Source organism: Delphinapterus leucas, chromosome 9 (assembly GCF_059928025.1).
Source record: "Delphinapterus leucas isolate spDelLeu-1000000601 "Yukka" chromosome 9, BTC_Dleu_Yukka2, whole genome shotgun sequence".
Classification (NCBI taxonomy): Eukaryota; Metazoa; Chordata; class Mammalia; order Artiodactyla; family Monodontidae; genus Delphinapterus; species Delphinapterus leucas.
Genome location: NC_143137.1, coordinates 54,346,662 through 54,369,989, shown reverse-complemented (window position 1 = coordinate 54,369,989; position 23,328 = coordinate 54,346,662). Strand labels below are relative to the sequence as shown.

The window sequence follows — 23,328 nt, the reverse complement described above, 5'->3', positions numbered from 1 at the left end:
TGGTAGTGTATATATGTCCATGCCACTCTCTCACTTTATTTTGTTCATATTACTCCACTAAACCCCGATTTCCTTCTCAACTTCATTCATTCTCTTACTGCATAGTCTGCCCTCCTCTCTCATTTTATTTTAGTCTCTTTGACTTTTGCTCCTTGTTTTCCACTTTACGTTCTAACTCTTTCATTCTCCCTGTATTCTGGAGACTTTGTTTTTCTTTTTAAGTAATTTTATGGCCTCTAGCTTGCCTGTAAAGCTAGGTAACTTTATTATGCTGTTTAGAGAAAAGACAACTCTGAAAATGCTTTTAAAGTTTTTTTTTCTTCTCGTGAAAAGTTTCCACATCCTTATTTAAGAAGGCAGGAAAACAGAAAGTATCTAAGAAAACCCCATATTGTTAAAGTAAACGTATGAAGTGTCTGAGTAATATGTATAAGATGATTCCATATCAGAAAGAAACGTATGTGTATGGATATAGATACAAATATACATACAGACATAGATATAGATATTTGTATGTGTATGTATGAGCACATAGAAAGGTATAGAAGGAAACACACCAAAGTGTTAACATAAGATACCGCCAGATATGTAAAACTGAATGGATAAAGGGTAAGATCACTTATTTTTTACATACCCCTATATTGTTTGAATTGTATAATTAACATGTCTGACAACGTAATTTTTGAAAATACTAAAGTGGGAAAGTATGTATAATAAATTAAGGTCTTTTAAGTTTTTGAAACAAACAAAAAAATTTTAATTAAATATTAAGCATCAACTCTGTCCTATGAGTGCATCTCAACTACTAAGCATAGGATGCATTTTAATTAAATCAAATAAGAAGGCTATCATCACACCTTTTGGCATACCACACAATTGCTGAAGATATCTTTAAAAGACTTAAGGCAGAGTCCTCTAGTCATGATCAAAAACTAACAGTTTATCACAGGATTAGATGCACTGACGTGTTTCACTCAATTTTCACTCAAGAGTTCACGTGTTTCTCTTACAGATGTGAAAGCAAGAGGCAACAGATGTGATATGGATACAAAACAACCCACACCACTGAGGCAACTGAATTATAACTGTAAAATATAAACACATGAATCTGAGGAGTCAATGAACCCTAAACACAAGAAATACAAAGAAAATAACATGTAGGCACATCAAAATCAAGTTGCTTAAAACCAGTGATAAAGAGAATATCTTAAAAGGGAGCCAGAGGGAAAAAAGTACTTTAAAAGATAAGTAAGACAGCAAATATTTGGAAACTAAACAATACAAAAGGGGAATTAGAAAGTATCTTGAACTAAATGAAAATAGTTAAACAGAATATCAAAATGGCAGATACAGCTTAAATAGTACTTTAGCTGTAGAAAAACTTATAATGGTAAATGCATATAGTGGAAAAAAATTCAAATCAATAAGATTACACCTTAAAATACTAGTAGAAAAAGAAGGGAAATTAAAACCTAAAATAAGCAGAGAATTAAAATGATGAAAAAAATATCATTATGAAAATGAAATAGGAAACGAAAAATAATAAAGAAAATCAATGAAACTGAAAGCTAGTTTTCAGAGAAGATAAAAAAAAAGATACTCCTCTAGCCAGACTGATAAGAGCAGAAAGGTAAAGAACTTATATTGCCAATAACAGATATGAGAGAGATGACATCACTACAGATTCTACAGATATCATCAACAATTTTATGCCAATAAGTTCAGCAACTTAGATGAAGCAAATTCCGTGAAAGATGAAAACAACCCAAGCTCACTTGAGAATAAATAGATAAGTTGAATAGTCCTATGTCTACCTATGTCTATTAAAGAAATTAAAAGTGTAACCAAAAATGTTATCACAAAGAAAATGCCAAGGCCAGACAACATTACTGGTGAAGTAAACCAAACATTTAAGGGAAAAAATAACATCAATTCAACAGAAATGCTTCCAAAATATTAAAGAGAAGGGGATACTTCCCCACTCACTATATGAAGCCAGCATCATTCCAACACCAAAACCAGACAAAAGCATTAGAAGAAAACTACAGATCAATTTCTCTCATGAATAAAGATGCAAAACTTATTGGCAATTTTTAAAAAGTTGAATCCAATAATATATAAAAAGGATAATAAATAATGAAAAAGTAGTATTAATCCCAGGAATGCAGGGTTGGCTTAACACTCTAAAATGTGTAATTCACCATTTTAGTATACAATGTCAGGCAATCTCTAAAATGGCTCCCAGTGATAGCCACTTCCAGATAGTCACATTCTTACTTAGCACACAGATCTTGAGTTTGGGTTGTATTTGTTGACTTATATCCAATAAACAGAATATGGCAGAAATCATGGGCTATCACTTCTGAGAAAAGATGATAAAAAAACTGTGGTTTCTGTGCTGGTACACTCTCAGTCCTATTCCCTTTCTCTTAGATCACTATCCCAAGGCAAAGCCAACTGCCATGTTAGGAGGCAGCTCTGTGGAGAGGCACATTTATGGAAGGACTGAGGACTGCAAACAACCACAAGAGTTTAGCCTTCAAATGCAACCACAGCCCCAGCCTCCTGCTTGACTGGAACCTCATACAACACGCTGAGCCACAGGCACCCAGCTAAGGCGCCCTGGATTCTAAACCCACAGTAACTGTTAAACTGAATGCCTTTCTCCTAAGTACAGGAACAAATCAAGGATGTCCACTCTCATTATGTTGACTCAATATTGTATTACAAGTTCCAGACAATGCCACAAGGCAAGAAAAAAGAAAAAAAAAATCTACATTGGAAAGGAAGAAATAAAACCCAACTTTATTCACAGAAGACATTATCATCTCCGTTGAAAATCCAATGAAATCTACCCCCCCAAAAAAGCACTAGAATTAATAAGTTTATCAAGGGTACAAGATATAAGATCAATATACAAAAATCATTTGTATTTCCAGATACTAACAACAATCAAAAATTTTAAAAACACAATTTACAACAGCTTCAAACAATGTAAAATATTTACTGATAAATCTGACAAAATATGTGCAATATCTGTACACAGAAACTATAAAGTATGGCTGAGAAAAAGAAAAAAAAAAAAACAAAGGAGCCAATCAGGGACTTCCCTGGTGGCTCAGTGGTTAAGAATCTGCCTGCCAACACAGGGGACACGGGTTTGAACCCTGGTCCAGGAAGATCCCACATGTCGCGAAGCAACTAAGCCAGTGTGCCACAACTACTGAGCCTGCGCTCCAGAGCCCAAGAGCCACAACTACTGAGAGAAGCCACCACAATGCAAAGTGCACACACTGCAATGAAGAGTAGCCCCCCTTGCTGCAACTGGAGAAAGCCTGTGCACAGCAATGAAGACTGAACACAGCCAAAAATAAATAAAATAAAAATAAATTTATTTTAAAAACCCAGCAATCTTGACACAAAAATAATGAACACATATATTCATAAAATGCTATCATAAAAGTATTTTTAAACTACAAGTTCATTGTGATAGGCAGAATTCTACAATGACACCCAATGTCCAGCCTTTGAATAATCCCCTCCCCTTTGAGACTGAATATGTTGAGATATCACTTCATGATTCTATTATGTGATATGGCAAATGGGTGATTACCCTGGGTGGGCCTGACCTAATCAGGTGAGTTCTTTCTTTTTTAAAAAAATTTTATTTATTTATTTATGGTGGTGTTGCCCTTCGTTTCTGTGCGCAGGCTTTCTCTAGATGTGGCAAGCGGGGGTCACTCTTCATCACGGTGCGCGGGCCTCTCACTGTCGCGGCCTCTCTTGTTGCAGAGCACAGCCTCCAGACGCGCAGGCTCAGTAACTGTGGCTCACAGGCCCAGTTGCTCTGCGGCATGTGGGATCCTCCCAGACCAGGGCTCGAACCCATGTCCCCTGCATTGGCAGGCAGATTCTCAACCACTGCACCACCAAGGAAGCCCCCTTAGGTGAGTTCTTTAAAAGCAGAGCATTTTCTCTAGTTGGCCACAGAAGAGAAAGTCAGAGGTGTGATCTGGCTAGCCTGGAAGAAAGCCAACATTTCATGCTGTGATCTTCCTATGGGGGCCACACGGCACAGAAATGGGGGGCAGGCTCTAAAGGCTGAGAGTAGTCACTGGCTGACAACCCGCAGGAAAGCGGGACCACTGTCCTACAACCACAAGAAAATGAGTTCTGCCAACAACTACAAGTTCTGCTTGCAGGATGATCTTGAGTCCCAGGTGAGACCAACACCTTGATTTCAGTCCAGTGAGACCTAAGGCAGAGAAACCAGGTATGCCGTGCCTAGTCTTTTAAACTACAGAAACTGTGAGATAATAAGCTAGTAAGTACATGGTAATGTGTTACACACCAACTGAAAACTAATACACTCACTTTACTGAAATTGCCTATAAGCACTCTGATATTTGAGCAGATTGTTCTTAGGAATATGTTGCAGATACCACTTTCTGTATTTGATACACTGTATCAGATCCAGGATAGATAAGCAATGATTCTTAGGACTGCTATCAATAAATGACCATATATTGAGAGTTTTCTGCACGACATAACTCCATCAGCACTATAAAGCCCACGAACAAATTCTCCACATAATTAAATTTATACGCAATTTATGGTCTCCATTTCGCCTGGCTTTGTGCGAATAAAACCAGTATCAGGGACGAGCGAAAGATGGCGGAAGAGTAAGACGCGGAGATCACCTTCCTCCCCAGATACACGAGAAATACATCTACACGTGGAACAACTCCTACAGAACACCTACTGAACGCTGGCAGAAGACCTCAGACCTCCCAAAAGGCAAGAAACTCTCCCACGTACCTGGGTACGGCAAAAGAAAAAAGAAAAAACAGAGACAAAAGAATAGGGACGGGACCTCCACCAGTGGGAGGGAGCTGTGAAGGAGGAAGGGTTTTCATACACTAGGAAGCCCCTTCGCGGGCGGAGACTGCGGGTGGCGCAGGGGGAAAGCTTCGGCGCGGGGAGCGGTGGAGGAGAGCTCAGCAACAGGCATGCGGAGGGCAAAGCGTGGAGATTCCCGCACAGAGGATCGGTGCCGACCGGCATTCACCAGCCCGAGAGGCTTGTCTGCTCACCCGCTGGGACGGGCGGGGCTGGGAGCTGAGGCTAGGGCTTTGTTCGGAGCGCAGGGAGAGGACTGCGGTTGCCGGCGTGAACACAGCCTGAAGGGGGCTGGTGCGCCACACCTAGCCGGGAGGGAGTCCGGGGAAAAGTCTGGACCTGCCGAAGAGGCAAGAGACTTTTTCTTACCTCTTTATTTCCTGGTGCGCGAGGAGAGGGGATTAAGAGCGCTGCTTAAAGGAGCTCCAGAGACGGGCGCGAGCTGCGGCTAAAACAGCGGACCCCAGAGACGGACATGAGACGCTAAGGCTGCTGCTGCCGGCACCAAGAAGCCTGTGTGCGAACACAAGTCACTATCCACACCCCTCTTCCGGGGGGCCTGTGCAGCCCGCCACTGCCAGGTTCCCGGGATCCAGGGTCAACTTCCCCGGGAGAACGCACGGCGAGCCTCAGGCTGGTGCAACGTCACGCCGGGCTCTGCCGCCGCAGGCCCGCCCCGCACTCCGTGCCCCTCCCTCCCCCCAGCCTGAGTGAGCCAGAGCCTCCGAATCAGCGGCTCCTTTAACCCCGTCCTGTCCGAGCGAAGAACAGACGCCCTCTGGAGACGTACACGCAGAGGCGGGGCCAAATCCAAAGCTGAGCCCCTGGGAGCTGTGAGAGCAGAGAAGAGAAAGGGAAATCTCTCCCAGCAGCCTCAGGTGCAGCGGATTAAATCTCCACAATCAACTTGATGTACCCTGCATCTGTGGAATACATGAATAGACAACGAATCATCCCAAATTGAGGAGGTGAACTTTGAGAGTAAGATTTATTATTTTTTCCCCTTTTCCTCTTTTTGTGAGTGTGTATGTGTATGCTTCTGTGTGAGATTTTGTCTGTATAGCTTTGCTTCCACCATTTGTCCTAGGGTTCTATCTGTCCGTTTTTTTGGTTTTAATTTTTTTCTTAATAATTAATTTTAATAACTTTATTTTACTTTATCTTCTTTCTTTCTTTCTTCCTTCCTCCCTTCCTTCCTTTCTTTCTTTCTTTCTTTCTTTCTTTCTTTTCTTCCCTTCCCTCCTTTAAACAACGAATCATCCCACATTGAGGAGGTGGACTTTAAGAGCAAGATTTATGATTTTTTCCCCTTTTCCTCTTTTTGTCAGTGTGTATGTGTATGCTTCTGTGTGAGATTTTGTCTGTATAGCTTTGCTTCCACCATTTGTCCTAAGGTTCTATCCGTCTGGTTTTTTTTTAATTTTTTTTCTTAATAATTATTTTTTAATTTAATAACTTTATTATATTTTACTTTATCTTCTTTCTCTTTTTTCCTTCCTTCCCTCCCTCCCTTCCTCCCACCGTCCCTCCCTCCCTCCTTTCTTTCTTTCTTTCCTTCTTTCCTTCTTTTCTTCCTTCTTCCTTCCTTCCTTCCTTCCCTCCTTTCTTCATTTCTTTCTTTCTTTCTTCCTCCTTCTACTAATTCTTTCTCTCTACTTTTTCTCCCTTTGATTCTGAGCCATGTGGATGAAAGGCTCTTGGTGCTACAGCCAGGAGTCAGTGCTGTGCCTCTGAGGCAGGAGAGCCAACTTCAGGGCACTGGTCAACAAGAGACCTCCCAGCTCCACATAACATCAAACGGCAAAAATCTCCCAAAGATCTCCATCTCAACACCAGCACCCAGCTTCACTCAACGACCAGCAAGCTACAGTGCTGGACACCCTATGCCAAACAACTAGCAAAACAGGAACACAACCCCACCCATTAGCAGAGAGGCTGCCTAAAATCATAATAAGTCCATAGACACCCCAAAACAAACCATCAGACATGGACCTGCCCACCAGAAAGACAAGATCCGGCCTCATCCACCAGAACACAGGCACTAGTCCCCTCCACCACGAAGCCTACAAAACCCACTGAACCAACCTTAGCCACTAGGGACAGACACCAAAAACAATGGGAACTACAAACCTGCAGCCTGCAAAAAGGAGACCCCAAACACAGTAAGATAAGCAAAATGGGAAGACAGAAAAACACACCGCAGATGAAGGAGCAAGACAAAAACCCACCAGACCTAACAAATGAAGAGGAAATAGGGAGTCTACCTGAAAAAGAATTCAGAATAATGATAGTAAAGATGATCCAAAATCTTGGAAATAGAATAGACAAAATGCAAGAAACATTTAACAAGGACCTAGAAGAACTAAAGATGAAACAAACAATAATGAACAACACAATAAATGAAATGAAAAATACTCTAGATGGGATCAATAGCAGAATAACTGAGGCAGAAGAACGGATAAGTGACCTGGAAGATAAAATAGTGGAAATAACTACTGCAGAGCAGAATAAAGAAAAAAGAATGAAAAGAACTGAGGACAGTCTCAGAGACCTCTGGGAAAACATTAAACGCACCAACATTTGAATTATAGGGGTTCCAGAAGAAGAAGAGAAAAAGAAAGGGACTGAGAAAATATTTGAAAAGATTATAGTTGAAAACTTCCCTAATATGGGAAAGGAAATAGTTAATCAAGTCCAGGAAGCACAGAGTCCCATACAGGATAAATCCAAGGAGAAATACGCCAAGACACATATTAATCAAACTGTCAAATATTAAATACAAAGAAAACATATTAAAAGCAGCAAGGGAAAAACAACAAATAACACACAAGGGAATCCCCATAAGGTTAACAGCTGATCTTTCAGCAGAAACTCTGCAAGCCAGAAGGGACTGGCAGGACATATTTAAAGTGATGAAGGAGAAAAACCTGCAACCAAGATTACTCTACCCAGCAAGGATCTCATTCAGATTTGATGGAGAAATTAAAACCTTTACAAACAAGCAAAAGCTGAGAGAGTTCAGCACCACCAAACCAGCTTTACAAGAACTGCTAAAGGAACTTCTCTAGGCAAGAAACACAAGAGAAGGAAAAGGCTTACAATAACGAACCCAAAAGAATTAAGAAAATGGGAATAGGAACATACATATCGATAATTACCTTAAATGTAAACGGACTAAATGCTCCCACCAAAAGACACAGATTGGCTGAATGGATACAAAAGCAAGACCCATATATTTGCTGTCTACAAGAGACCCACTTCAGACCTAGAGACACATACAGACTGAAAGTAAGGGGATGGAAAAAGATATTTCATGCAAATGGAAACCAAAAGAAAGCTGTAGTAGCAATTCTCATATCAGACAAAATAGACTTTAAAATAAAGACTATTAGAAGAGACAAAGAATGACACTACATAATGATCAAGGGATCGATCCAAGAAGATATAACAATTGTAAATATTTATGCACCCAACATAGGAGCACCTCAATACATAAGGCAAATACTAACAGCCATAAAAGGGGAAATCGACAGTAACACATTCATAGTTGGGGACTTTAACACCCCACTTTCACCAATGGACAGATCATCCAAAATGAAAATAAATAAGGAAACACAAGCTTTAAATGATACATTAAACAAGATGGACTTCATTGATATTTATAGGACATTCCATCCAAAAACAACAGAATACACATTCTTCTCAAGTGCTCATGGAACATTCTCCAGGATAGATCATATCTTGGGTCACAAATCAAGCCTTGGTAAATTTAAGAAAATTGAAATTGTATCAAGTATCTTTTCCGACCACAACGCTATGAGACTAGATATCAATTACAGGAAAGATATACAGACTGCCAACAAACACATGAAAGAATGCTCAATATCATTAATCATTAGAGACATGCAAATCAAAACTACAATGAGATATCATCTCATACCAGTCAGAATGGCCATCATCAAAAAATCTAGAAACAATAAATACTGGAGAGGGTGTGGAGAAAAGGGAACACTCTTGCACTGCTGGTGGGAATGTGAATTGGTACAGCCACTATGGAGAACAGTATAGAGGTTCCTTAAAAAACTACAAATAGAACTACCATATGACCCAGCAATCCCACTACTGGGCATATACTCTGAGAAAACCATAATTCAAAAAGAGTCATGTACCAAAATGTTCATTGCAGCTCTATTTACAATAGCCCGGAGATGGAAACAACCTAAGTGTCCATCATCGGATGAATGGATAAAGAAGATGTGGCACATATATACAATGGAATATTACTCAGCCATAAAAAGAAACGAAATTGAGCTATTTGTAATGAGGTGGATAGACCTAGAGTCTGTCATACAGAGTGAAGGAAGTCAGAAAGACAAATACCGTATGCTAACACATATATATGGAATTTAAGAAAAAAAAATGTCATGAAGAACCTAGGGGTAAGACAGGAATAAAGAAACAGTCCTACTAGAGAACGGACTTGAGGATATGGGGAGGGGGAAGGGTGAGCTGTGACAAAGCGAGAGAGAGGCATGGACATATATACACTACCAAACGTAAGGTAGATAGCTAGTGGGAAGCAGCCGCATAGCACAGGGAGATCAGCTGCGTGCTTTGTGATCGCCTGGAGGGGTGGGATAGGGAGGGTGGGAGGGAGGGAGACGCAAGAGGGAAGAGATATGGGAACATATGTATATGTATACCTGATTCACTTTGTTATAAACCAGAAAGTAACACACCATTGTAAAGCAATTATACCCCAATAAAGATGTTAAAAAAAAAACAACAAAAAACAGTATCAGGCCTGCTTTATGTAGGCATCTTCATCCAGGAAAGTCATCTATACTTGAGTTTTCCACATATGGCAAAGTGACCGTTCTGGAAAAGTTTCAAGTTTCCAATATTTGGGACAAACAACTTAAACATGATCTGGCCATCTCTGTTAACCACAAGCACAACAGAAAGCAGACTCCAGGCCCTTCATAAGGCTATGGGGAAGCAGCCTCCCTGACCTCATGGGCTTGTCAGACCCTGAAGAGAAGAGGGAGGGCTTAGGTGTGGGGAAGGATCCAGACAAGGTGAAGTAAGAACGGCACTCAGTCCCCTTAGCTGCAATCTCTGGCATACTATAGAATAAAATTATTGAAGTGCACAAGGTACGTGAAGAGAAGAGTGAGCTGACTAGAGTCCTAGCAATGAAAGAGGGTTCTAGAAGACAGATTATACATTGGTGCTACTCCCCAGTGCCCAGATCTTCATTTGAATCTTTCCATCAACCTGTCAGCAATCTAAATAAACATTTCCCCTCCCCAAATAAAATCTTTCTTCCTACAACAAGATGCTTGTGGTCGGTGCAGATACAATCTCATAATATAAGAAAACTCGAGGACAAAAGCATGTATGTCAAATTGGAAAAAAATCAGTAGGAATCCATAACCTCAAAAAGGCAGATTTTTTCAACCACCCAATAGTAGCACTTTGATCCACTGCTAACTTTCATGTGTACCCCCAGTGCCTAGATTCTGGTCTATGTTCCAGTTCCCCACTATGAAAAAAGAGGAATCCTTGGAAGTAACCTGATTCCAGTTCACAGGGCAGGAAGCGCAAAACAGCTGTGAAATATCCAGCTGTTACCAGAAAACTAGGATCCTTTCAAAAATGTCAGTGACCATGCTAGAAGGACAAAGGAATCTGGCTATAGGGATTCCTACTGGCCAAACTGTGATTACATATTTGAGCATCAAAAGGAAAATAAAATTATGGTTAAATGGAACAAGAGAGTTATTGAAAGACCCTGAGTTCATTATGATTTTGAGAAAGAAAAGTCAATATAAACGACAAATGGCAGTTATATGGAAGGATGAATATAACAGGATATATAGTTGGTTTTCACACATAGAACTGTGAGTAAGCCAAGTAGTGCCAGAAAAAGTAGGAATCGCACCAAGAATAGGAATGATTGCTCAAAGCTTGTGGAGAAGGGGTCTACACAGCACAAGTGTAGAAAGAACAGCAACACAGATGTTCCACTAACAGACCAGGTCAATATAACACAGTAATAAACAAAGGGTATGTGATGTTGCCTAAGCAACATTTTACAAAGAATACATTTAGTGGAGAGACACCAGATTGTAAAGAAAATTTATTGTGAAGTCAATGTGGAATGCATTTTTTGGAAATAAGTTAAATTTTAGTAACTAAGTGAAATTTAACCCTTAAATAGAAAATTCAACTTGACTGCTAACCAATGACTTAGATCTGAATCACTTTGGAAAAATCAACCAAGGCCCCAACCGCGTCAGATCCTGTAATCCCAGCTATTCGGAGAAGGCATTGTTTTACTTGTGGATTTGTAAAGATTACACAACTCCAAGAAGATTCAAAAATATTACTAGTGAAACCCCTGGAAGGAATCTACTAATTAGATCTATAACCCTAGGAAGGCATAAAAAGAAATACAGAAATAATACGAAATTAATTAAACCCACAGTGTTGGTGTTTTAAAATAGGATGAGTGTAAGTGTAGTAATATTATGTGCAATAATCATATTTGTGCATGTTTTCTTTGTTTAAAGTATCTGAAATATGTTAAAATAATCAGTCACACTAAATTAGTATTTGAAATTAAGGGAATTTAGTTAAGTCAGTCATCCATGCTTAAGTAGACTGAGACAAATTGTTTTCCAAAATTACATTTATTAGCTACATATATTTTTAAGGATGTGGGCACTAGCTGTGGATGTTCCAGGCACAGAATACTCTTGGACATGACATTCACCATCAGCTTTCACTGTCCTTTACACATAGTTTGTTAGTGCCCTCTGCACAGGGCACAACACGCCATAGACTTCCCCCTACACCAAGCCATGGACCAAGCCAGTCACAATAAATAGCTATAGTAGCAGTACTGCCTGAAAACCATAGACATTCCAGTATCAACGGGAAACAGGATATGTTTTCTCTATGATGGCATTTTTTCACACTTCCTTGATCCATTTAGAAACTGAAGTGACAAAATTTATAAAAGCAGGGATGTCTGATGGTACTTGAAAACCATCAGGCATAAAAAGAAGAAATAAAAAGATAAAAAGAAGAAACCATCACAAATACCAACATAAACTTCTGTTCCTTTATTTTTTCCAGTAAATTCAATAGAAGCTAGAATTTCAAACATGGTTAGAGATGCACCCACACGTTTAGGTGTTCATCTGAATCAATTATTTTGGTTCACTCATCATTAACAGGGGTCTGTACATTAGCTGGCAGACCCAAAACTCAGTAAAAATTGTTAGCAATTCAAACAGTGTTGGAGGCTCCAAAAGTCACAGTTTGACCTACAATTTTAGCTTGGAGCTATGTAAAATCCAGACAACTGTCCCCCAAACTCACAGCAGTGGATTTGAATGAGCACAACTTAATTCAGTGAAGGTTGGCACTCATTTCCGGCAAATTCATTGGGGCTGAAAATTGTCCCTTTGAATCAACCATTTTCTGATGATTGGCATTTTACTGGGTTCAGTGTGTGATCTTCTGTACTTCTTCACTCCACCCTCTTCATGAAGGCAAACACCATAACAAGAATCGGTTTAAGTCATGATCTTTTGCCATTCATGAAAGGAATATCCATGACAGGCCAATGCAAAACTGAAATCAGCAAAATTCTTGACACTGAAACAACCTCTTACAATTGTTTTCCCCTCATCTGTTACCTGATGAGGGCCTGACAAACAGCTTTCTCTTACTCAATATCGTCTCTCAAAATCTGTTCCCAATTAAAAAGCCACCATCTGTCATTTACAAGTTTGTGAACACTTAAATCAGAGCATTACCTCTCCCTGGATTATCTGAACTTGAAGCATTATAGCATTAAAAAGCTCCACCCCCTATAAAAGAAATTCAGCTTTCAGGGGTAAGTGGACGAGGTGTTTTGGTAGGAGCGGGGAATGAAGGGGGAGAGGGTAGGAGAAATTTCTAATGCCACTAGAATCATAACCCATGACAGCTGCCTTCACCTCTAACCTAAACCTGCAAGATCTACAAGTACCTTGTCCTCTCTTTGGTTGTAGTCTTCTCTTTTCTCACCCGTGTGTGTGTGTGTCTGTGTGTGTACAGAGGTGGCAGTGTGAATAGCTACATGGAACAAAAAAATAGAACGTGTTGTCTATGTATATAAAGGGATATATGCCTGAATGTACTTTTACTTACAGCTATGTTTTATCAGAACAAACATCACCTTCAGAACATTAGCGAATATACGGGCAAGCCTGCGGCCCCATATTATGTCAGAACTAAGTGACTCAGAACAAGTCACTACAACTCTCTGGGTCTCAGTCTTTTCATCTGTAAAATGACACAGCTGGAGTAAACAGCTCTTCAGGCCTTTCAAAGCTCAACTATTACAAACTCCAGGCAGCAGCTTACAGCTGGTAAATGATTTTAAATAGAGCAACTAGAGAGCTAAGACCAGACACATAAATTCACTTCTTTGTGCTTCCTTTTACTTCCCCTTTGCCTTAGGATTTTAGGGTTTAGAGAGGAGGCAGTCAGGTTCACACCATAAACACCTCTCCTGAGAGCTCCAGCCTCTGCGGGTGTTCCTTAACTCTAAAATCCTGGCATTGTCTCTCAGTGATGGCATCCTGGGCCTTTTGACTGAGGAATTATTTGTGAGCAGCATGGGGTAGCGGTCACACTGTGGGATGCTGGCAACACTAGTTCTGTCTACTAAACACCACTCATGCCCCTATGTCACTGTCACTGTCGCAACCAGAAAAGCCCTCACTAAGAACTACATCGTTTTTAGACTGTACCTCATAACCCGTCACTTAAATATACACTGTCTTACGTGCTTTCATATAAGCTACTGTGGAGTTTGTTTTGATGCGTTTGGTTTATCTGCTGGGGTGGGAGGAGGTCTTTGTCTTGCTCTGTTTCTCATGTATTTGTATTTCCACAACCAGACTGTAAACACCAGAGCACAGAAACCACGTCTTCCATTTCTTTCACATTCCCAAAGCTCAAATGGCAGCACAAAACTGGGTGCTCTGGTAATATTTACTCAAAGATGGATTGTTTTCCTTATTATAAGCCTTCCCCTTTAACTAAACATGGGCCATTACAAAAATGAGTCCTAAGAAACTACGTAAGGATGAGGCACCTTCTGAGCCGAGATCGTTTCCAGTCAACAAAAAGGCTTCACCAGCTGTTCCCACTTACCAGAATTCAATGTCCACTACTGGGATTTAATTTTAAAATGCTTATTTTTCTACTGACTGGTTTCTTTGGGGTTTGACCTAATTTCATTCAATCCTGAATCCATCAGCTAATGGACACAGTTGAATGGAGAACTCCTGAGGACATCACATTCCTTTATGCCGCTTCAGTGACTGTAGTTTTGTTACAACCTTACTGGGCTTCAGTGCTTATCACCAAGAGACTTGATCGTTGTTTTGCTGATTCTATTATGAAATATTTAGGTGGTCTTCCCAGGAGCTTGTACTTTAATATGCATTACTAAAATAATTTTATTTAGTTGCTTTTCCTTCTGTTACAGTGAGACACTTGATTTAGATATAAGAGATACAGTTTGCTTAAAGGCTGGCATAGATACATGCATATATTTACTGACCTCTAGATTCTTTATTTTACACTACTTCCACTAAAAAGTAACTAGCCCATGGGCTTCCCTGGTGGCGCAGTGGTTCAGAGTCTGCCTGCCGATGCAGGGGACACGGGTTCGTGCCCCGGTCCGGGAAGATCCCACATGCCGCGGAGCGGCTGGGCCCGTGAGCCATGGCCGCTGAGCCTGCGAGTCCGGAGCCTGTGCTCCACAACGGGAGAGGCCACAACAATGAGAGGCTTGCGTACAGAAAAAAAAAAAAAAAGTAACTAGCCCAAAAAGGTAAGGGAAAAAAGAAGAAGATATGTGAAATTTTCTCACTCCCACTTGGCATCCATAATTATATGCTGATTAAAATTCCATGATTTCATAATGATAAATTTAACATGAAGTTTAATGAATACTCACAGTAAGGGTTGAAATGCCCTCTCTCTGTTGTTAGTTGTGGCCTATTTAGGTTTTTTGGAATGTAGTTATTTTGGGCGATCAGGATTTCATCAGGAATTATTCTTTAACCCCTGACTGCCTTTGGACCAGCAGCACAGTCATCACCCAGGATCACAGCACAGCCCTCACCTCACCTCAGTCCTACTGAGTCAGACCTGCATTTTAACAAGATCCCAGAGGATTTGTATGCACACTGAACTTTGAAATGCAGTGCTCTAAACCATATAATAATAATAGATTCTGCTACTACGGTCAAATAAAGAGTCGAGATTGTGAAAGAGGCAAAATTTGTCTCTGGGTACAACAGGAGTGATAATCACTTCAACATTCCTTGGGTAGCATTTTTGCTCAAACTTCCCACAAAAGATCATGGTAATTTCAGATAATTCTTTAATATAATTTTGAACTCTGAAATAAAATTTTCCAATAAGCTACCCCCAATATATTCAGGAATTTTTAAAAAGCAATGGGACTGGAGTGTGTGAGGAGTAGAGAAAGGAGACTATACATAGGTTATAATAACATATGTAGCATTACTTCCTGCATAGAAACTTTTATTTGTTTCTAATACAGAAGCATTGTTTTACCATGGACCACCATATCTATAAAAAAAAAAAAGACCACAAAATTATTCTAAGGCAAAGTGAATCCAGAATTTTGCTTTACTCTTTATTTACCAGAGTTTATGTAGTAGCTTTGAAAAAAAAAATTCAAAGGAAGTCACTTCAGGATCCAGAAATGAAATTTTAAAAGGAACTTACATGCATGAAGAGTGCCATGTAATATAAAACAGGTCCTCCCTTGCACGGAAAAAAAAGAAGAAGCCCTTTGCCTGAGAGGCATAACTGAACATTTCCCACCCTGGTCTGGACAAGGACCCGAACCCCTACTCCCAAACAGAAGGACAGGGCAATTCTGTGGAATTCTGGGCCTCTTTCAGTCACTGCTTCCACTAAAAACTTACTAAATATCCCCAAGAAGTCAAGGGGAAAAAGAAGACGATGTGTGAGTTTTCTCATTCTCACTTGACATCCATAATCATATGCTGGTTAAAATTTCATCATGGAAAAAAAGAGAGTCAGGAGTATAGCAGTCATATCATATGGCCCAATGAACATACTGGGAGGTGAAATATTAGAATCGACATCTACATTACTTCCCCCCTCTCATTTAGAGCCAGAGGGCTCAGAAATGGGGCTCATGACATGAGAATCCCCACACACAGCACAGGAGTGGCTTTGTTGAGATTCCACAAAGCAAAAGCCTATTCCAACCTACGAAATCCCCATAGTTACAGTGAGGAACTGGAATCCCCATTCTCAACACAACAGAAGACTCGAGCTACAGAAAGTGGCTCACACTGCATGGCTAATTAGTTTCTTCATCAAGACAATATTCCCTTATAGCTCTTGCTCTAGAAAAGAACAAGTCTGTTCCTGCAAATAGGGACTTTTCCCCCTCTCTCATAGAATTTACAGGTTTAAATATAGCTTTTCTTTTTATTAGGTTTTGTTTTGGGTCCTATCTGAGAAGGAGAAACCAGGGTGTTTTCAAAGGACCCCACACCATGCAGAGGTACAAAATAACCTGGGAGGGGAGCTGACTAATATTAACTAGGGCAATTTTAAAACGTCCACTGTGTCAGAGCACTAATAACCAATAAACAGATCAGGCTGAACTTAGATTCACAGATGTTTAAAATCACTAACATGGTCCAGAATGCTTTCTGTACACATATGCTTAGCGTTTGAGGGCTTTTTTTTTTTTAACATCATGAAGACAAGAGAAACTGTCATTTGTCTCAGAGGCTGTGCAAACAAGAGTCTCGGGTGCCTTCTGAATTCTGTTTTCTGTTCCTAGTTTCACTGCACCACCCACAGCTTCTTTGTACTAAAGTAGCCTAGTTCTTCCTTCATGTTTATGCCTTTCAAATATCTGTAGCTCACTGTTCTGTCCCTCATGTAAGATAAAGCATCTAGAAGGTAAAATAACATTAAAAATTGGAAACCTGTAAAGAAGACACTACTGGAGGTTCTGACTGATCCATTAAGACCTGAATTTCTTTCCCCTGGTAACCACATGAACAGCATTTAAAAATAAAGATTGTAAATATTTTTAAATTCCTTCCCTGAAGGAGAAATAAAATTGTGTACTCTCTTCTTACTCTGAAACAGATGGTTATATAAATAAATACAACCTTTATCTCCTCACCTATATTAACCATCTTTTTAATAACATTTAACTGCATTATTAATGCTTGGAAAATAACTTAGTGATTAATGTCAAGAGTGATGTTAGAAAGTTTAAAAGTTTAATAGTTTTATTCTAATAAAACAAATCTAGATGCAAACCCCACCAAAGAATTCAGAAAAATATAGGGCACCACTCAATATAGGATTGACTTTTGAAGCTCTTAAAATTTTCAGAGAATCATATATGGGTCACTAACCACACAGAGCTTATGAAGAGAAACACAGGGAACAAAGAACGCGTGGGGAGAAAATGGAAGTATCTTTCAGTGTAGCTTTAACAACTGGCCCATCTATTGTAAAGAGCTAAAATTTCAGTGATAATAAATTTGACGGAAATCCATTAATAATAAAGTCCTAACTGCTTCCATGAGGACTGGTTCTTTAAACCTTGCCTATGACTGAGAAAATTCAATAGCGAATCCTAACTGAGATATCCAAGGTGAACAGAGCAGAACAGTGGCATACACATACCCTGCTGTTTGTCTGCCACCTGAAAACAAACCCCAGTGCTTCCAGGAGCATTTTACAGTCATCTTTGTGTCTTTAGCAAGATCTCATTTAGCTGTGGAATAAGCCACTGGGGCCAACTTGTATCAGTTGGGCCGAAGAGGAAGTCTATAGAACATATAATCCTTCCCAAACCTGCCAGATGATAACTAGAATACTGGAGCATTCTTTCACACCCTCCTTTTATCCACTCAAACCCAATAACATTAAGAAATTGTCATATATGCTCAATAAACAAGCAAACTGGAGAAGAATCTAGAGCAAGATATAAGTTGATAGAAAAGAGAGATGGAAATTAAGGACTTCTAGATGACCACGACAATGATGATGATAGCTATTATTGAGCTCTTATTCTATGAGTTACTATTAAAAATACTTTATAAGTAGTTTCTCAATTAATCTCTACAACAACCCCATGAGGTATTATTATTGTCCCAATCTTACGGATGATTAAATTGAGGCACACAAGAGTTAAGTAACATGTCCAAGACCACAAGAGAATTCACACAGGAAACGGGATTTATTCCAAGACTCTGACTACAAAGCCCAAGCTCTTGACGACCAGGCTGTCTTCCTTACATGTCCCCCTGGGACTTACATCCTGCGAGAAATAAGGAAAGCAGAGACCTGATCTGCAACACTTCTCTCATTCTTTCTTCTGATGCAAAAGAAAAGCATTTTTAAAACTGAGCAAAATCACCGCTCTGTGTTTTAAGGTTTTCTGACCCATCCTCCCTGCCTGCTCACCACTTCCAGCATGTAAATTTAACATGCTTTTGACTAATCTGACTCTCAATCAGCCTCATATCAAAAGTCAGGCCTGAACATCAAAGTATTAGGGGGTGGGGCAAGGGCAGAAAGCAAAAAGATTTCTTTAGAAGGACAGGCTGACGGGGAAGATGGGAAGTCTCAGGCATTAGACACTGCCATGTTGAATCTTCCTCTTCTCATATATGTTTGTGTTTCCTGAATAGTATGTTAAAGGCGCGGATATAAACTGCTGATTGATTCCATCTAAGAATCATCAAATCAGTCAATGATAGATAGACAGACAGCTCTAGGGCCTTAGCTTGGCTTTCTAAAAAGGATCTTCTATCAGAAAACCAACTGGATTTAAAAGCAGCAACAGGAAGAAATATGAGAAAGAGAATGCTATATTGATGAAGCCAGGCTTACCTCATCCAATGGAAATCTGCTTAAGACGGCATCAAGCTAATACCCTCTCTCACTCCCCTCTAAGTCAGAGGATACCTGGGATTTGGGGGTTGAGTGTCCACTGAAAACAGCAGTGGGGAGTGACAGAAGGCTTGCAGTGGGCGTCAGGAGACTGAGTGGAATCTCGCTCTCCAATTGGCCAAATGAAATGAAGATGAGCCAATCAGATAACACAATTGCTGAAAAACCTCCCAGTCCTAAGAGTCTCTGATTCTGCAAGAGGACTTCAGCATGATCAGTCTTTGCTTACAAAGTTAGATAAAGTAAAAGACTAGAAGTAGAGTGGGTAAAATTTGAATGTTAATGACAAAAGCTACAGTCCAGCCTTCCATTGAATAGTTCAGCTGATAGTTGCTTTCTATAAGCAAAGAATTGACATGAAAATCTAACTAGCCCAATTACCATGCTCAATTACTAGCCCACGTAAAGAATCCAAATGAATACATCCTTAGATCATTCCCTCAGTGCATTTCTATTCTTCATTCCTTGCCCTTCCCCCCCCAGACTTTTATTTTTAGTATCTCTAAATTATCCGTACTTATTAGATGTCCATAGAGGTCCATATGGGAACTTGATTCAGTGAAATCATAAGGGGGGTGGGGAACTGCTGTCTTTTCCATATAAAAAAATCAAAGCATACATTAAAAAGGAATGAAATTCTGATACATGGTACAACATGGATGAACCTTGAAAACATGCTGAATGAAATAAACCAAACACAAAAGGACAAATACTGTATGATTCCACTCGATATGATATGAGATACCAAGAAGAGGCAAATTCTTAGACCCAGAAAGTAGACTGGAGAGATTACCAGGGGCTGGGGAGACGGAGAATGGGGAGTTATCATTTAATGGACACAGAATTTCTCTTAGGGATGATGAAAAGTTCTGCAAGTGGGCAGCGATGATGGCAGCCAAACACTGTGAATGTACTTATGCCAATAAATTATATACGTAAAAATGGTTAAAAAGGAAAATTTTGTGTTATGTATATTTTATACCACAATTTTTAAAATGGAAAAAATCTAAGCATATAGTGTCTGTTTCATAATTGCCCAAAATGAAAAAAACTTGCCTCCAAATTCTTCTTGAAATATTTTAAAAATAAGTAGATTGTAAGTTTTATGAGGGCAGGGACCAGCTCTGTTTTACTTACTGTTACACAGTAGTTACACTGTTACACAGTAGGCTCTCCATAAATGTTTGTTTAATAAATAAATGATTAAAAGAAAATAGAGGAAGGAGTCTCCTAAGGAGGAAAATATAAAAAACATCAAATTTACTTATTCATGAGAAAGTATAATGGGGCATATTCCTGAGAAAAATACCAAAGCTACTACATCTAAGCTCCTTCAGCGAAGGGAGTGTATCTATTTCATCTATACTTCCTTCACAGCACATCTTATGATGTCTTAGAGTAGATGAGTGATAAATGTTTGCACAATGAGGAATAAAAACCTGACTGTAAAATCAATGTCATATTAATGCTCTACTACCCCTTTTTTAAAATTACTTACTTTTTGCAAATGTACAACTCCTTTTGTCACAGGGTGAAAAAAATAAACCTCACAGCTTACACAAAGTGAAGGTAAAAATATAAATAGCCAAAAACATCACTCTCAGAAAAAGAAACAGCAAACACATGGCACATCATCTTCTGAGTAGAAAAAAAGTTTGTTTTTTTAAGGAACAATTGAAGTATAGAAAAGAATAGTTTATAGATCATCTTGATATTTTAGGAAATAGTAAATGGTCAAAATAAAAGAAAATTTGAACTCTCTTTGGAAGAAAATCCAAATATTCATTCCCTAAAATCAATGTCCAACCTTTACAATAAATAGTTGAGTGAATACAGAAAAATATTTAAGGCTCCTTCACTCCTCCAAAAAAATTCTAGTGAACCCAGACATTATCAATATTTCTCTCAATTAGCCTATCAAGTAATCAGGAGTTCTTTCTTAAAAATACTTATGTCACAAAATTATATACAACTGGCTTGTGGCCAACATGCCACATCAAGTTACTGATGCTTTTCTCAACTAATATTCACTAGCTACATCATTTACATTTTACACGAAGTACTCAGTTCTAGTATACATAAGAAGAATATTTTTAAAGCAAAAAAAGAAATCAAATGCTGACATCCTTAACATTCAGTACCTGTATAATAGATGGATCCTTATAAACTCACCAGGACCACGTAATGTAGTAGTCTCACTTTGAACAGTATTAAAACATGTCCTTCAACTTCAACCACCTCCAACCCCAACACAGTGTGCCCATTAACAAAGGAAATAAGGAATTCACCCTCTGCAGATATCAAGGTTTACATTTCTGTCTCTCAACTGTTATCTTCTCCGCGAACAGGTAAGCATCATTTTGGAGGAGGCTGTCTGCTGCCCCAGTCCTTCATGCATGCAGGAGTTCTCCATTAGCATACAAAACGCTAACAGTCCACTCTTAGAGTCAGCACTTCAAGCAGAACTGCATGAAGGATTATCACTTCTGTACATGAAAGCATAACCACTACAGGTGTAATGATGCAAAATACCAGCACACTGACCTCTGCCAGGCAGCACACACTTAAAGCAGGTGCCTTTCTGTGCCAGAAGGGAGGGGGCGGGAGAAGCAGGGAGGAAGCCCCAGATCCCTAATATATTAGAGATGTTCATTGCGCTCAGAGCCAGTCCAGCTAATTCATGGACATCAGTTTACCCAAATGAGAAAAGTATCCCGTCCTTCACTGGCTTGACTCAGAGGGCATTCGGCCAAGCATAGCCAGGCAAAACGATCTGTCAGATCTCTTTAAGCCATAATAAATAAGACGAATCTCAGAAGAAATAAGATTCAGCTATGGCAAAGAAGCACAGTCGCAAACCTTTTCTTCATCTTATCGCTGCTACTGGTGTTTACAAACTACAGGCAGCAGCCTCGGGAACCTCAAGAGACTTCCGTGGGTAACCTCTTGTCAGATCTTTAGTTTAAATAGCCCCTTGATCAATCTGTGATGTTTTGGGCAGTTAGATAGAAGGGGGTGAGTAAAATGACACGCACAAAATGAATCCTTTTCAAGTTGTAAATGAGTGAGTCAGGATTCAGTCTTGCTGAGATGCTCCAAATTAAAACCCCTGCTCTGATTTTAAGCATGCTCGGTCTTACCGTTTTGCTGTTGTCTCTCTCAGGCTCGAATCACCTGGAACTCTTTAACATGTCTCTAGCAATGTGCTTGCACCAAACCAGGCCCATACAGCAACTGAATTCACATCTTTCTGCACTAGCAAGCTGAAATGGTACGGCCGTACTACAACCAAGAAAGGGGGAAGCAAAAGCAAAAAAAAAAAAAAAAAAAAAATTCACCCAGAAACCACCTACAGAAGCTAATCTCCATGGAATAAGACCAAATATGGTTCAGAAGAACACAAAGGACATGCTAACATTCAGTATCAATAGCTTTAAGAGTTCAATTTTTTCCCAAAAGAATCTATTTTCTTTTTCTCCAAACACGATGGACTTGCCTCTGGAGTTCCCAGGAAGGCAGTGTAACCAGGCTCTGCAGCAACATTGCAGCCAAAGTAACCGTGCAGGCAGGCAATTCACGACACACTGTCCCTTCAGAAAGATATTGATTTGTAATGCAGGGCTGCTTCAAAAGAATACAGAATGGGAGCCAAACAGCTAATGGTGATTGCATAGGAGGAAAAACATTTAATCAAGGGGATGCACCTCATCATGCTCAATTCAATTTTTTAAAAGCACTGGTGAAAGCCAGTAAGTGTCTTGAGTGACAACCCCATTAAACAGTAATCTGAGGTCCTATAGAAGGCCAAGTTTAGGATACCATCATTCATGCTGCAAAGCCACTAAAATGGTTTAATATGTCTATGTGCATAGATTTCTCATATGCAAACGGGGCATGATGAGAACTCTAAAATAACCATGCGCCAAACACGTGAGGTTAAAAAAAAAAAAATGCACAGGTGTAGCATTTACGGAACCAAAGTGATAAAATACATAGTTATGAGCCTGCAGAATTCTTGATGGAGTTAGAGCTCATATCACCCTCAAAAGTAAAATATCAACACAAACCAGAACTCACAATCCTTAGACTAATTGTGTCAAGTCATACCACACGGTGCTGAGTGGCAAGGAAGGATGCCAAATTGCTACTCTCATAGCGGCCCCTACAGGAGAGTGGTTGATCTACAATTCATCCTTGCTTAAAGTTATTTCCTATCCTTAGAGAACAGAATCACAAAAGGGCACAAATTAGATTAAGACATAAGGATACAACTGAAAAATACATTAGGCAAGAAATCAAAAAAGTCAGGCATGAAATATGACCTCATAGATATTCATTTAATTAAGAAATTAAGTACAAGAAGAGGTA

At 39.6% G+C, this 23,328-nt stretch overlaps 1 protein-coding gene across 2 annotated transcripts in view; it reads right to left on the bottom strand.

Annotated features, from left to right (window-relative positions):
• CDK14 (cyclin dependent kinase 14) overlaps positions 1 to 23,328 on the bottom strand; it is a 582,146-nt gene that overhangs the window by 439,746 nt on the left and 119,072 nt on the right. The window lies entirely within an intron of this gene.